Genomic DNA, 15,145 nt, shown 5'->3' with positions numbered 1-15,145 from the left:
CCCTTGGGACTTCAACAGGTCGGCCCTCAGGTGGTGGTCTGATACAGATCGCCAAGGGTTAAATACATGACAAAGGTGTGCGGAAATCAATCATCAAAAGCCCTTTCATTAATCACAGGGGTTTCCGGCAATTTTCTGGTCGCAAAGCGCTTTCAGTCCTTGTCCTTAAAATTGCAGATGTGGGAATTGGGGAGTTTAATGACTTTGAAAGGAGAACATTGTTGTTTGGTGCAGTTCCGTTCAGTGAAATGTTTGTGAAAGGAACTTTTTGCAGAGAGAGGGATTGAGCATTTCAGCTTGTTGCTGAACACTTCTCTCTGGGCACTGAGCTAAGCAGCAGTTTCCGTAGTGTAGCGGTTATCATGTTTGCCTCACACGCGAAAGGTCTCTGTTTCGAGCCTGTGCGGAAACATTATTTGTGAAGCAAAAACGTGTCTGCAATAAAATTGAACAAAAGCTGTCCGGGATACATTGTCGCATGAGCAATGAACATTTTAAAACTAGTATACTCAAATACAGAGTGTGCAAAATCAGATACGGGATAAAACTTCATCAAGGGTTAAAGTTTCACTAATTATTAAAGTTCAGTTTTTGAAATTTCGATTGTCCCTGTTCGCATTTCTTTAATTCTGTGAAACAACACTATCGGTTGATACCATCAGATCTAAGTTGCATTTGAAACCCACAAACAACTCATTAATTATTCGCTCTTCCGCAGTTCCAGAGCTCAGAGGGTTATTGTCCATCCCTGGGATGCAAACTACCTCCGACTCGGACCAAAGCTCCCCGTGCACCGATCACAGGCTCAGGAAAACCCTGGGGGAGAGGATATCCCAATCACTGGGCCTTCCAGCATCCCTGAACAAGCGCCCGGTCTGAAACTTTCCTGAGTCATAACGTGTAATTGAAGGACCCAACAGTCAGGATTGCCGAGTGGTTTAAGGCGTTGCGTTCAGGTCTGGAGGCGTTGGTTCGAATCCCACTTCTGACATTCAGTGTTTTTAATTACAAACTCATTTGTTTTGACACCACTCTGAAGTGCTTTGGGACATCCATCTGACTTCATAAAATTACTCCATTTCAATTATAAACGGTGATATCAAAGTTACTTCCCAAACCAGGAAATGATCCCGGGTGGCTGTAGCGAAAGGAATGGTTTTGTGAAGCATTGAAAGGTGCCCTCTAAATATCTCTAAATAACAGAAGATTATGGGTTCATTAATTATGTTTTCCCGTGAAAGCAACATAAATTTTAAGAAACAGTAATCGACGAACATGGGGCTCAAACCCACGACCTTGAGATTAAGAGTCTCATGCTTTACCGACTGAGCTAGCCAGGCTTGTCAACATCTACCCTGTCAATCCCCTTCAGAATTTTGTCCGTTTCAACGAGATCACTACCAATTCTTCGAAACTCCAGAGAGAATCGGCATATTCGACACAATCTCTCATCATAGGACAGCCCTCTCATCCCAGGAATCAATCTGTTGAACCTCTGTTGCACCATCTCCAAGGCAAGTATATCCTTCCTTAGATAAGTACTATGGGCGAATATCCTGTTTTTCTGCTGATTCTACGGTTGTATAAAAAGTAATTATATTCATCCGTCGCTGGGCAAATATATTTGTATTTCCTTCAGTGTGCAATACATGTAGGTGCATTAATGTTGATTGAAACAATTATTCAGTATTTCACCGACTTGAATTATTTTTAATCAACTTGCTCTGTAACAATGCTTTCCCTGACCGAAAATCAAACCCTGACTGACCACAGCAATGAGAGCACCAAACCCTAACCACTAGACTACCAGGGAGCACTGTTTGCAGTTGCCCCATAGTACCGAATATATAGCCCACAGTACAAGAGTGAGGAAGTCTTGCTACAATTGTACAGGGCCCTGGTGAGACCACACCTGGAGTACTGCACACAGTTTTGGTCTCCTTATCTGTGGAAGGATTCAGTTGCCTGGGAGGTGGTACAACAAAGGTTCACCAGATTGATTCCTGGGATGAGAGGATTGTATTAAGTTGAGAGATTGTGTAGAATGGGACTATACTCTCTGGTAGTTTAGAAGAATGAGAGGTGATCTCATTGAAACACACAATATTCCGAAGGGGATTGACAGGGTAGATGCTGAGAGGTTTTATCCTCCGGTCTGGATTGTCTAGAACCAGGGGGCACAGTCTCAGGTTAAGGGGTCGGCCATTTAAGACAGAGATGAGGAGGAATTTCTTCACTCAGAGGGTTATGAATCTGTGGAATTCTCTGCTCCACAGGCCTGTGGATGCTGAGTCTCTGAATATATTCAAGGCTGCGTTAGATAGATTTTTGGAGTCTCAGGGAATCAAGGGATCGGGAGATCGAGCGGGAAAGTGGAGTTGAGATCGACGATCAGTCATGATCACATTGAATGGTGGAGCAGGCTTGAGGGGCCGTATGGCCTACTACTGCTCCGATTTCTTATGTTGTTACCTGTGCTGGCTCTGTGAAAGAAGGTTCCAATTAGTCCCATTCCCCAGCACCCTGCAAATGTTTCTTTTTCAACTATATTTCCCTTTGGAAAGGTAATATTAAATCTGCTTCCAAAACCCTGTCAGGCAGAAAAATATTCACATTAATTTTATACATCCCCATGTTAGATAGTACTTTCCCTGCTTTGCATGTCATGCGTCGGCAAATGTATGGCAGATGAAGTATAATGTGGATAAATGTGAAGTTATCCACTTTGGTGGTAAAAACAGAGAGACAGACTATTATCTGAATGGTGACAGATTAGGAAAAGGGGAGGTGCAACGAGACCTGGGTGTCATGGTACATCAGTCATTGAAGGTTTGCATGCAGGTACAGCAGGCAGTTAAGAAAGCAAATGGCATGTTGGCCTTCAGAGCGAGGGGATTTGAGTACAGGGGCAAGGAAGTGTTCCTACAGTTGTACAGGGCATTGGTGAGGCCGAGCCTGGAGTATTGTGTACGGTTTTGGTCTCCTAACTTGAGGAAGGACATTCTTGCTATTGAGGGAGTGCAGTGAAGGTTCACCAGACTGATTCCCGGGATGGCGGGACTGACATATCAAGAAAGACTGGATCAACTGGGCTTGTATTCACTGGAGTTCAGAAGAATGAGAGGGGATCTCATAGAAACGTTTAAAATTCTGACGGAGTTAGACAGGTTAGATGCAGGAAGAATGTTCCCAATGTTGAGGAAGTCCAGAACCAGGGGTCACAGTCGAAGGATAAGGGGTAAGCCATTTAGAACCAAGATGAGGAGAAACTTCTTCACCCAGACAGTGGTGAACCTGTTGAATTCTCTACCACAGAAAGTTGTTGAGGCCAATTCACTAAATATATTCAAAAACGAGTTAGATGTAGTCCATACTACTCGGGGGATCAAGGGTTATGGCGAGAAAGCAGAAATGGGGTTCTGAAGTTGTATGTTCAGTCATGAACTCATTGAATGGCGGTGCAGGCTCAAAGGGCCGAATGGCCTACTCCTGCACCTATTTTCTATGTTTCTATGTTTCTATGAATTATTATCTTGTCTCATTTTACACACTGCATTTTTGACATTGCTTTAAAATGTTTGGTGCCTGTGACACCAGCCATTGTTAGATTTAGTCACACACCATCCTGACTTGGAAAAATATTGGTCGTTCCTTCATCGTCAATGGGTTAAAAGTCTCGAACTCCCTCCCTAACAGCTCTGTGAGAGCACCTTCTCCACACGGACTGCAGCGGTTCAAGATGGTGGCTCACCACCACCTTCTCAAGGGCAATTAGGGTTGGGCAATAAATTCTGGCCTTGCCAGTGACACCCAGATCCTCTGAACTAATATAATAAAACACTATTTTAGGAATCTGGTTCTAAATATTCTTTGCTGACGACACCAGGAATCTGGGGCAACTTTTGTCAAATTGGGCTCAAAACTGGAGCGGTAATTCCTACCGTGCACAGAAAATAGAATCAGTATTAAAGATAAAATCACATGGTGCTCATTTTCAGAATCAACGCAGTAAGATTTGAAATAAAGTGAAAGAATTTCACAGTGAAAGGATTTGGAAATTAAATTTGACTTGTATTTCGCTCTTTACTTAAACTTTGTGGCATCTGTCTGCCATTCATGTCTCTGTTGAATAAGGAAGGAGGGGTTTGACATTTACCAGACTGCACTGTTCCTGATATTTGTGGCTCATCGTTTACAATGAGATGTTTCTTAACTATTGGTCAGTGCCCACTTTAGCTCAGCCGTTGCTTCGTAGTACCAACTTTGTGAAAAGTTTGAATTTGTCTTAATGCACTTGCTGCCTGGTGTTTTTGTTGTCATTTTCAATCCCCTTCTTTCGCACTGAAACAAATTGTAACCGTGTTTTTAAATTAGCAGTGCGAGATTTTTGCAGTGCATATTTAAATGCTTCACAAAACCTTTCCAATCACTTCAGTTATCAGGGTTCGATTCCCAGTTAGGGAAGTAATTTTGCTACCACTAAGTGAAGTAATTTAATTAAATTACATAGATGACTCAAAGCACTTCAGACTGGTGTCAAAACAAATGCGTTGATAATTAGAAATAAGGAATGTCAGAAGTTGGACTTGAGTTTCTGGGATGGAGTATAAATAATCCTCTGTGCACTGGAACTGGGAAGGGTGAATAATTAATGAGCTATTTCCGGGTTTGAAATGCGGCTTAGATCTGCTGGTATTAACCGATAGCATTGTTGAGCAGAATGAAAGAAATGCTAACATGATCACTGAGGGTCAGTCGAAACTTCAACAACTTCATTTTAATAATTTGTGAAACTTTAATCATTGAGGAAGTTTTATTCCCTTTCTGATTTTACACACTCTGTATTTTAGGAGACTGGTTTTAAATGTTCATTGTTCATCATGGAATCAGAGAAGTTTACAGGACGGAAGGAGGCCATTGTCGCATGAGCAATGGACATTGAAAAACAGTTTTTAGTACAAAAATAACATTTTCATTTGGGCTCAAACCAAGGTGTGAGGCCAATATGATAACCGCTTCACTAAAGAAACTGCTGCTTAGTGCAGTACCCAGAGAGAAGTGATCAGCGACAAGCTGAAATGCTGAATCTGTTTCTGCAAAAAATTCCTTTCACAAACATTTCTCTGACCGAAACTGCACAAAACAAAAATGCTCCTTTCAAATGTGCGAATTATTTTCGTTATACTTTTATTTTGCTTTCATGAGGTAACATAATTAATGAATCGATAATCTTCTTTTGCACAATGAAAGAAATGCTAACTGAGAGAAAGTCATCCATCAATAATTTGTTCTGTGCTCTGCATGTTTGTAATGTCGCCAAGTTTGCTGATGATACAAAGATAGGTGGGAAAGCAAGTTGTGAGGAGGACACAAACAATCTGCAAAGCGATATTGATAGGCTCAGTGGGTGGGCAGAAATTTGTCAGATGGAGTATAATGTGAGAAATATGAGGTTATCCACTGTGGTAGCAAAAAAAATAATAAAAAATCAAATAATTATTTAAATGGGGAGAGATTACGAAATGCTGTGGTGCAGAGGGACCTGGGGGTCCTTGTACATGAAACACAAAAGGTTAGTATGCAGGTACAGCAAGTAATTAGGAAGGCCAATGGAATGTTATTCTTAATTACAAGTGGGATGGAGTATAAAAGCAGGGAAATCCTGCTACAACTGTACAATTGTGAGACCACCAATTGCAGAAGCTCGAAAGGAATATAAGAAGTGCAGGGGTGCAATTAAAAAAATATATCAGGAAAGCAAAGAGAGAGCATGAAAGAATGTTGACAAGTAAAATCAGGAAAAACACAAACACAAAGACATTAAGTGTAAGAGGATAATGAGAGAAAGTGTTGAGCCTATTAGAGACCACAAAGGAAATCTGTGTGTGGAGGCAGAAGACATGGCTATGATTCTTAATCGATACTTTGCCTCTTTTTCGCAAAAGAGAGGGGCTGTTGATGTAGCACTTCAAAGACCGGACCTTGTCCGGGTGAAATGTGCCCGCACTGTCTCATTTGCTTTTCTACCGAGACAACCTCTGGTTCTTCCAATGAGTCGAGTCGAGTAGGTCTTAATTCAACATCAGCTCTTTATTTCTCCAGCATATGCACGATGTTTTATAAATATATTAAGAGCAAGAGGATAACTAAAGAAAGGGTGGGGCCTATTAGATACCATGAGGGTAATCGGTGTGTGGAGGCGGAAGATGTGGAGATGGTTCTCAATGAATACTTTGCGTCTGTTTTCACAAAAGAGAGGGGCGATGCAGACACTACTATCGAGGAGAAGAAATGTGAAATATCAGATGAAATAAACATAGTGAGAGATGAGGTATTAAGGGATTTAGCAGCTCTGAAAGTGGATATCCCCAGGCCTGGATGAAATGCATCCCAGGCTGTTAAGTGAAGCAAAAGAGGAAATAGCAGAGGCTTTGACCATCGTTTTCCAATCCTCTCTAGTTTCAGGTGTGGTGCCAGAGGATTGGAGGGCAGCTAACGTTTTACCTTTATTTAAGAAGGAAGAAAGGGATAGACCGAGTTATTACAGGCCAGTCAGCCTAACCTCGGTGGCGGGTAAATTATTGGAAAAAACCTAAAGGACAGGATAAATCTTCACTTAGAAAGACACGGATTCATCAACGACAGTCAGTACAGATTTGTTAAGGGAAGGTCGTGTCTGACTAACTTGATTGAATTTTTTGGGGTGGTAACCAGGAGGGTCGATGAAGGCAAAGCATATGATGTAGTGTGTATGGATTGTAGCAAAGCATTTGATAAGGTCCCACATGGCAGACTGGTCACAAAAGTAAAAGCCCATGGAATCCTGGGCAAAGTGGCAAGTTGGATCCAAAACTGGCTCGGAGGCAGGAAGCAAAGTGTAATGGTTGATGGGTGTTTTGAGACTAGAAAGATGTTTCCAGTGGGGTTCCGCAGGGCTCAGTACTCGGACCCTTGCTTTTTGTGATTTACATCAATGATCTACACTTGAATATAGGGGTTATGATTCAGAAGTTTGCAGATGATACTAAAATCTGCGGTGTGGTTGATAATGAAGAAGAAAGCTGCGGAATGCAGGAGGAAATCAATCATCTGGTCAGGTGGGCAGAACAGTGGCAAATGGAGTTTAATCTGGAGAAGTGTGTGGTCATGCATTTTGGGAGGGCTAACAAGGAAAGGGAATACACATTAAATGGTAGGACACTGAGAAGTGCAGAGGAACAAAGGGACATAAGAACACAAGAACATAAGAAATAGGAGCAGGAGTAGGCCATACGGCCCCTCGAGCCTGCTCCACCATTTAATATGATCATGGCTGCTCCGATCATGGACTGGGTCCACTTACCTGCCCGCTCCACATAACCCCTTATTCCCTTATCGTTTAAGAAATTGTCTACATCTGCCTTAAATTTATTCAACGATCCAGCTTCCACAGCTCTTTGAGGCAGCGAATTCCACAGATTTACAACCCTCTGAGAGAAGAAATTTCTCCTCATCTCAGTTTTCAATGGGCGGCCCCTTATTCTAAGATTATGCCTCCTAGTTCTAGTCTCCCCAATCAGTGGAAACATCCTCTCTGCATCCATCTTGTCAAGCACCCTCATAATCTTATACGTTTCGATAAGGTCACCTCTCATTCTTCTGAATTCCAATGAGTAGAGGCCCAACTTACTCAACCTTTCCTCATAAGTCAACCCCCTCATCTCCGGAATCAACCTAGTGAACCTTCTCTGAACTGCCTCCAAAGCAAGTATATCTTTTCGTAAATATGGAAACCAAAACTGCACGCAGTATTCCAGGTGTGGCCTCACCAATACCCTGTATAACTACAGCAAGACTTCCCTGCTTTTATACTCCATCTCCTTTGCAATAAAGGCCAAGATTCCATTGGCTTTCCTGATCATAAATTTAATTTAAGACAGAGCTAGACAGTTTCTTAACTGATAAGGAAATAAGGGGTTATGGGGAGCAGGCACAGAAGTGGACCTGAGCCCATGTTCGGATCAGTCATGATCGTATTAAATGGAGGAGCAGGCTCGAGGGGCCGTATCGCCTACTCCTGCTCCTATTTCTTATGTTATGTTCTCATCACTTGCTGTACCTGCATACTAACCTTTTGTGTTTCATGCAAAATTACCACAGGTCCCACTGTACTGCAGCACTTTGCAATCTTTCTCCACTTAAATAATAACTTGCTCTTTGATTTTTTTTCTGCCAATGTTCATAACCTCACACTTTCCAACATAGTACTCCATCTGCCAAATGTTTGCTCACTCACTTCGCCTGTTTATGTCCTTTTGAAGATTTTTTGTATCCTCGGCACACATTGATTTTCCTCCCGTCTTTGTATCATCAGCATACTTGGCAATGTTACACTCGATCCCTTTTCCCAAGTCATTAATATAGATTGTAAATGTTGGGGCCCCAGCATCGATCGCTGTGGCATCCAACTAATTACTGATTGCCAAACCGAGAATAAACCATTTATCCCGACTCTCTGTATTCTGTTAGTTAGCCAATCCTCCATCCATGCTAATATATTGCCCCCAACCCCGTGAAACTTTATCTTGTGCAGTAACCTTTTATGTGGCACCTTGTCAAAATGCTTTCTCGAAGTCAAAATATATCACATCCACGAGTTCCCTTTATCCACCCTGTTCATTACATCCTCAAAGAATTAATAATTGCTGTAATCACCATGAATACCTCTACATTCTGTGATAGACCGAGCTTACAGACTATCTGGCTTCTCCTGCCCTTTGCCGGGCACGTGTTCCGGGTTTAATTTTACAAACTGGGTGAGTTTGCTGATCGCGGGGAGACAGTAGGAGCCTCTGTGGCCCCACTGTGAGGATGTGGAAGTGAACACGGTGGCTGGGTGATCCGTGACATGTCTGTAAAGGGCAGCGGAGGAGAAGGATTGAGAGCTTTCAGTGTGGGACAGAAGTTGTTTCAGGTGAGCCAACACATTCCTGATCAGCACAGAGGGAGCTCACTGGTCAGCTCCCCTTTGTTGCGGGTGCTGTGCCAGAGATTTCTGTAGCACAGCGGTTATCACGTTTTCTTTACATGAGACAGGACCCTGGTTCAATCTTCGCCACGAACTTTATGTTTAAACTTGCTATAGAGGAACAATCAGAGGCGAGTTTATTCTCCTAGCAAATGCTGCCTGATCTGCTGAGATTTCCAGCATTTGCTGTTTTTATTTGCTATTTATTCTCCTGGCAAAAGGGCTCCCTTATTCCTTTATTGCTCTTTATTTCACTTCAATAAATAGATAACTTTCAGTGAGAGAAAACGGATCCACCGGGGACCTTTCGTGTGTGAGGCCAACGTGATATCCGCTACACTGCAACCAATCAAAGAGTGAGAAACCACTGAATTTTAAGGATGAGCTCACAAATATCAGGGGCGGTGCAGTCTGGTCAACGTCAGACCCTCCTTTCTTATTCAGCAGAGGCATGAACGGGAGTCAGATGCCACAAAGTTAAATTAAAGACATAAATACAAGTAACACTTCCAAATATTTTCATTGTAAAATTCTTTCACTTTATTTGAAATCCTACTGCATTGAATCTGAAAATGAGCACCGTGGGATTTTATTCTCACTACTGATTCTATTTTCTGTGCACGGTAGGATTAACCGGTGCTGTTAAATTTGACAAAAGTTACCCCAGATTCCTGGTGTTATCGGCAATGAAGGTTTTGAAACAGAATCCTAAAATACAGTGTGTAAAATGGGTTAATATGCAGAAGAACGTAATAACATAAGAAATAGGAGCAGGAGTCGGCCATACGCCCCTCGAGCCTGCTCCGCCATTTAATATGATCATGGCCGATGCGATCATGGACTCAGGTCCACTTCTCTGCCCGCTCCCCAAAGCACAGGACAAATGATTGAAGTATCTGACTGTCCCTCAGTTAGCATTTCTTTCATTGTGCAAAAGAAGGTGAGGGGTTAATTAATGATGCTTTCCCGTGAAAGCAACACAAATGTTTCAGAAAAAAACATACAGTGACTGGCAGGTGAGCGCTGCTTCTGACACCTGGTGGGAATGGGCGGGATTTTAAAGCCACTTGTATTGTGAAACCTTCATATAGACGAACATCCCACACTTTCTGTGTAGACCTCGTGGCGCAATGGTAGCGTGTCTGACTCCAGATCAGAAGGTTGCGTGTTCAAATCATGTCGGAATCACTGTATTTTTGGAAATTGTTCTTCCAGAATTAATATTTTCTCAGCTGTTTGGCAATAACCAGACCCTTGCTCCAAGGTCTGTCTCACTCTTTCCCTGGTGTCAGGCAGAGATACGCCTGCTGCCACATTTATTTCATGTGACAGGACACAACAGTTCAAAATCAACCTGCCGGTGGCTACACCTCGCACTGAATCGTCAGGATGGCCGAGCGGTCTAAGGTGCTGTTCGCAGTCTCCTCTGGAGGTGTGGATTTGAATCTGACATTTCTTACTTTTAATCATTAAGTGAAACTCATTGTTTGACACCACGACTAACTCCGAAAAACTGGGATTCAGCAGTTCACCTGCTCGCTTCACATTTCCGTCTGACCTGGTGCTGAAAGTGGAGATGTTTCCACAGTGTCGCGGTTCACATGTTTGCCTCACAAGTGAAAGCTCACTGGGCGGGAATGTTTTCTGTAGCTTTCTCCTCATGCATGCTCAGGGGCGAGTTTGTTCTCCAGTGAAAGGTCATAAGATCATAAGTATGGAAGGATTAGGGGCCGGAGTAGGACATTCGGCCCCACAAGCCTGGTCCACTATTGAAGAAGATCCTGGCAGTTCCTCGACAGCAAGTTTAAACATCTGGTTATGTTCCTAACATCATTTGAACCGCAGTGTTTCCGTAGCGTCGTTGTTATCACGTTCGCTTCACACGCGAAAGGATCCCGGGCGGAACGTGATTTTTGAGACTATTTTTGCTGTGAAATAAATTGAACAAAAGTCGCCCCAGATTCCTTGTCACATGAGCAATAAACATTTTAAACCAGTCTCCTAAATACAGAGTGTTATGTCTTGAATAAAGAATCTGACCAGATACTGCAAACTGAAAGTAAGGTGTGACCGTCGTCCTTTATTACAAGTCTCCAGTGTGCCTCTCCAACCTGTGAGGCCTCCTGGTGTACAGTGCTCCCAAGTGATTGTGGGATCCCTTGGGACTCCAGTGGATGAGCCCTCTGATGGTTAAACAAGGTATTTACAGGTTTATATATGTAACAACACTCCCCCCGCACCGCTCCCCCCGCCTCCCCAAAGTCAGCAGTGTAACTATTTACAATTTGAGTCAATCTGTGGCCTTCCTTTCCCTGGTTGAACGTCTCAGTGCAAATGCTGGTTTTGGTGAGTCATTTGTTGGGCCCTCGCTGGCCTGCTGGGCGTGGTGAGTCCTGCTGGGCTGCTGCGGGTGATGGGTTCTGCTTCGTGGTCAACCGCTGGGTTGATTGCCACTTGTGTGTGTGTTGGAGTAGCGAAAAATGTAGAGTCTATTGTGGATTGTTCTGGATAGTCCGTTAATCTGAGTTTGGTTTGGTCCAAGTGTTTCCTGCAGGTGAGTCCATATGAAAGTTTGACCAGGAACACCCTACTCCCCTCTTTGGCCACGACAGTGCTGGGAAGCCACTTGGGACCTTGTCTATAGTTCAACAGAAATACAGGATAATTAATCTCGATTTCACGTGACACATTTGCTTGATCATGATATGTATTCTCTTGAAGCCGCCTGCTCTCTACCTGTTTGTGTAGATCAGGGTGGACAAACGAGAGCCTTGTCTTAAGTGCCCTTTTCATGAGCAGTTCCGCGGAGGGAACCCCAGTGAGCGAGTGGGGTCTTGTGCGGTAACTAAGCAGGACTCGGGATAGGTGACTCTGCAGTGAGCCCTCAGTTACCCTCTTCAAGCTCTGCTTGATTGCTGCACTGCTCTCTCTGTCTAACCATTGGATGTTGGTTTAAACGGGGCAGATGTGACATGTTTGATCCCATTGCGTGTCATGAACTCTTTGAACTCAGCACTGGTGAAGCACAGCCCATTGTCACTGACAAGAACGTTAGGCAGGCCGTGCATGGCAAACATGATCCGCAAGCTTTCAATGGTGGCAGCGGACATCATCTCACATTCAATCCACTTGGAGTACGCATCTACAACCACAAGGAACATTTTACCCAAGAACGGGCCTGCATAGTCGACGTGTACCCTAGACCACGGTTTGGAGGGCCAAGACCAAAAACTTAGCAGCGCCTCCCTGCGTACATTGCTTAACTGCGAGCATGTATTACATCTGTGAACGCAGGACTCTAAGTCCGCATCGATACCGGGCCACCACATGTGGGATCTGGCTATCGCTTTCGTCATTACAATGCCTGGGTGTGTACTGTGGAGATCACTAATAAAAGTGTCCCTGCCCTTTATTGGCACCACTACTTGATACAGTCTGCCTGTATGGACATTTTATCTCTGCGCCGCTGGTACGGCTTTATTTCTTCCTGCATCTCTAACGGAACACCAGACCAACTCCCGTGGAGCACACAGTTTTTTACTAAGGACAATGAGGGATCCTGGCTCATCTCGGTTCAAACTGTCGGGCGGTAACAGGTGATTGCTCACTCTCGAATGCTTCCATTACCATAACTAAATCTGGGGGCTGTGCCATCTCCACCCCTGTGGTGGGCAATGGCAGCCTACTGAGAGCATCGGCACAGTTTTCTATGCCTGGTCTGTGGCGGATGGCGTAGTTGTATGCGGACAATGTGGGCGCCCATCTCTGGATGCGGGCCGATGCATCTGTATTTATCCCCTTACTTTCAGAAAAGAGGGATATAAGTGGCTTATGGTCAGTTTCCAAATCAAATTTGAGCCCAAACAGATATTGATGCATTTGTTTTACTCCATAAACACATGTTCACACTTCTTTTTCGATCATGCTGTAGGCCCTCTCAGCCATAGACAGACTCCTGGATGTATAAGTAACCAGTTGCAATTTCCCAGATTCATGAGCTTGATGCAATACACACTCAACATCGTATGACGACGCATCACATGCTAGCACCAAACTCTTACATGCATCATACAGCACAAGCAATTTGGTTGAGTATAACAGTTTTCTAGCTTTTACAACGGCATTTTCTTGGCTTTTACCCCATACCCATTCGTTTTGTTTGTGCAGTAAAGCGTGCAGTGGTTCTAACAGTGTTCTGAGACCCGGTAAGAAGTTACGAAAGTCGTTCAGGAGTCCTGGAAATGACCGCAGCTCCGTCACGTTCTGTGGCCTTGGTGTGTTGTCGATTGCCTCCATCTACGAATCGGTGGGACTGATGCTGTCCGCCGCAATTCTTCTCCCCAGGAACTCCACTTCAGGCGCCAGGACAACGCACTTCGAGCATTTTAACCTTTGCCCCACGCGATTAAATCGACTAAGAACCTCCTCCAGATTCTGCAGATGCTCATCTGTGTTCCGACCTGTAACCAAGATGTTGTCCTGGAAGACCATGGTGCGCGGGACCGAATTCAGTAAGCTTTCCATGTTTCTCTGGAATATCGCCGCGGCTGATCGAATCCCAAATGGGCATCTGTTGTGAATGAAGAGACCTTTGTGCGTGTTGATGCAGGTGAGGCCCTTCGATGATTCCTCCAGCTGCTGCGTCATGTAGGCTGAGGTCAAGTCCAGCTTCGTGAACGTCTTTCCTCCACCAGCATCTCAAAAAGGTTGTCTGCATTTGGTAGTGGGTATTGATCCTGAAGGGAGAAACATTTGATAGTTACTTTGTAATCACCACAGAATCTGACGGTGCCTTCACCCTTGAGGACTGGAACAATCGGACTGGTCCGCTCGTTGAATTCGATCGGCAAAATGATGCCCTCTCGTTGCAGCCTGTCCAGCTCGATCTCCACCCTCTCTCTCATCATGTACGGTACTGCTCTCGCTTTGTGATGGATAGGTCGCGCCCCGGGGAATTCGGTGGATCTGCACTTTTGCTCTTTGGAACTTCACGATGCCTGGTTCGAACAACGAGGGGAATTTGTTTAAGACCTGGGCAGACGAAATGTTGTCGACGGGCGAGAGCACTCGGATGTCGTTCCAGTTCCAGCGTATATTCCCCAGCCAGCTCCTGCCGAGCAGCGTGGGGCCATCGCCCGGTACCACCCAGAGTGGTAACTTGTGTATCGCTCCATCGTAGGAGACCTTTACAGTAGCACTGCCGATTACGGGAATCAGTTCATTTGTGTAAGTTCTCAGTTTGGTGCGAATGGGAGTCAGGACTGGCCTTGAGGCCTTGCTGCACCACAATTTATCGAAAGTCTTTCTGCTCATAATGGACTGTCTCGCGCCCATGTCTCGCTCCATTGACACCGGGAGTCCATTTAGCTCAACCATCAGCATTATCGGGGGCACTTTGTGGTAAATGTATGCACCCCATATACCTCTACCTCCTCGGTCTGATGCTCTGGTTCGCTGTGATCTGCCGTGGATCTGCCCTCCTCTGCAACATGGTGGTTTGCAGGATTAGCAGGGTTTGCAGCTTGCCTGCACATTCGTTGCAGGTGTCCCATTGTTCCACAGCCCTTGCAAACGTATCCTTTGAAGCGGCATGAATGGAAATGATGATCACCCCCGCAGCGGCAACAAGGTGTTAATGGCGTAGCATTCATCGCCCTTGATGGTGGACTCTGAGACATCTGCAGACGTACAGCTGCAGGCATGTGAGGCCTGCCCTGTACGTAACGATTTGAAAACAACATTACTTTGTTCACAGTACTTGTACAGCACTCGTGTGCTGAGAGATTTTTTGGTATTGTCACTGGTGGCGATAAACGCTTGGGCTATCGCTATGGCTTTACTCAAGGTTGGGGTCTCGACTGTCAAAATTAGTTTACGAAGTATTTCTTCATGGCCAATGCCAAGTACAAAGAAGTCCCTGATCATGTGCTCCAAATGTCCTTCAAATTCCAAATGCCTGCAAGATGTCTTTGCTCGATGACATAGCTCGCCACTTCCTGGCCTTCAGACCTTTTGCACATGTCGAACCGGAACCTCGCCATCAGATCGCTTTCCTTCAGGTTAAGATGCTCCCGGACCAGTGTGCACAAATCAACATACGATTTCTCTGTGCGTTTCGCTGGAGCAAGCAGCTTTTGT

General features: G+C 44.5%; 1 non-coding gene across 1 annotated transcript; it reads right to left on the bottom strand.

Annotated features, from left to right (window-relative positions):
* Positions 1 to 1,267: 1,267 nt before the first annotated feature.
* trnak-cuu (transfer RNA lysine (anticodon CUU)) lies at positions 1,268 to 1,345 on the bottom strand. The gene has a single exon. It is a non-coding gene; the product is annotated as a tRNA-Lys (tRNA).
* Positions 1,346 to 15,145: the final 13,800 nt, after the last annotated feature.

The sequence above is a fragment of the Pristiophorus japonicus genome, unplaced genomic scaffold (genome assembly GCF_044704955.1).
Source record: "Pristiophorus japonicus isolate sPriJap1 unplaced genomic scaffold, sPriJap1.hap1 HAP1_SCAFFOLD_52, whole genome shotgun sequence".
In the NCBI taxonomy this organism is placed as follows: Eukaryota; Metazoa; Chordata; class Chondrichthyes; family Pristiophoridae; genus Pristiophorus; species Pristiophorus japonicus.
Note: the sequence above shows the minus strand (reverse complement) of the source record. Positions and strands in the feature narration are given on the sequence as shown.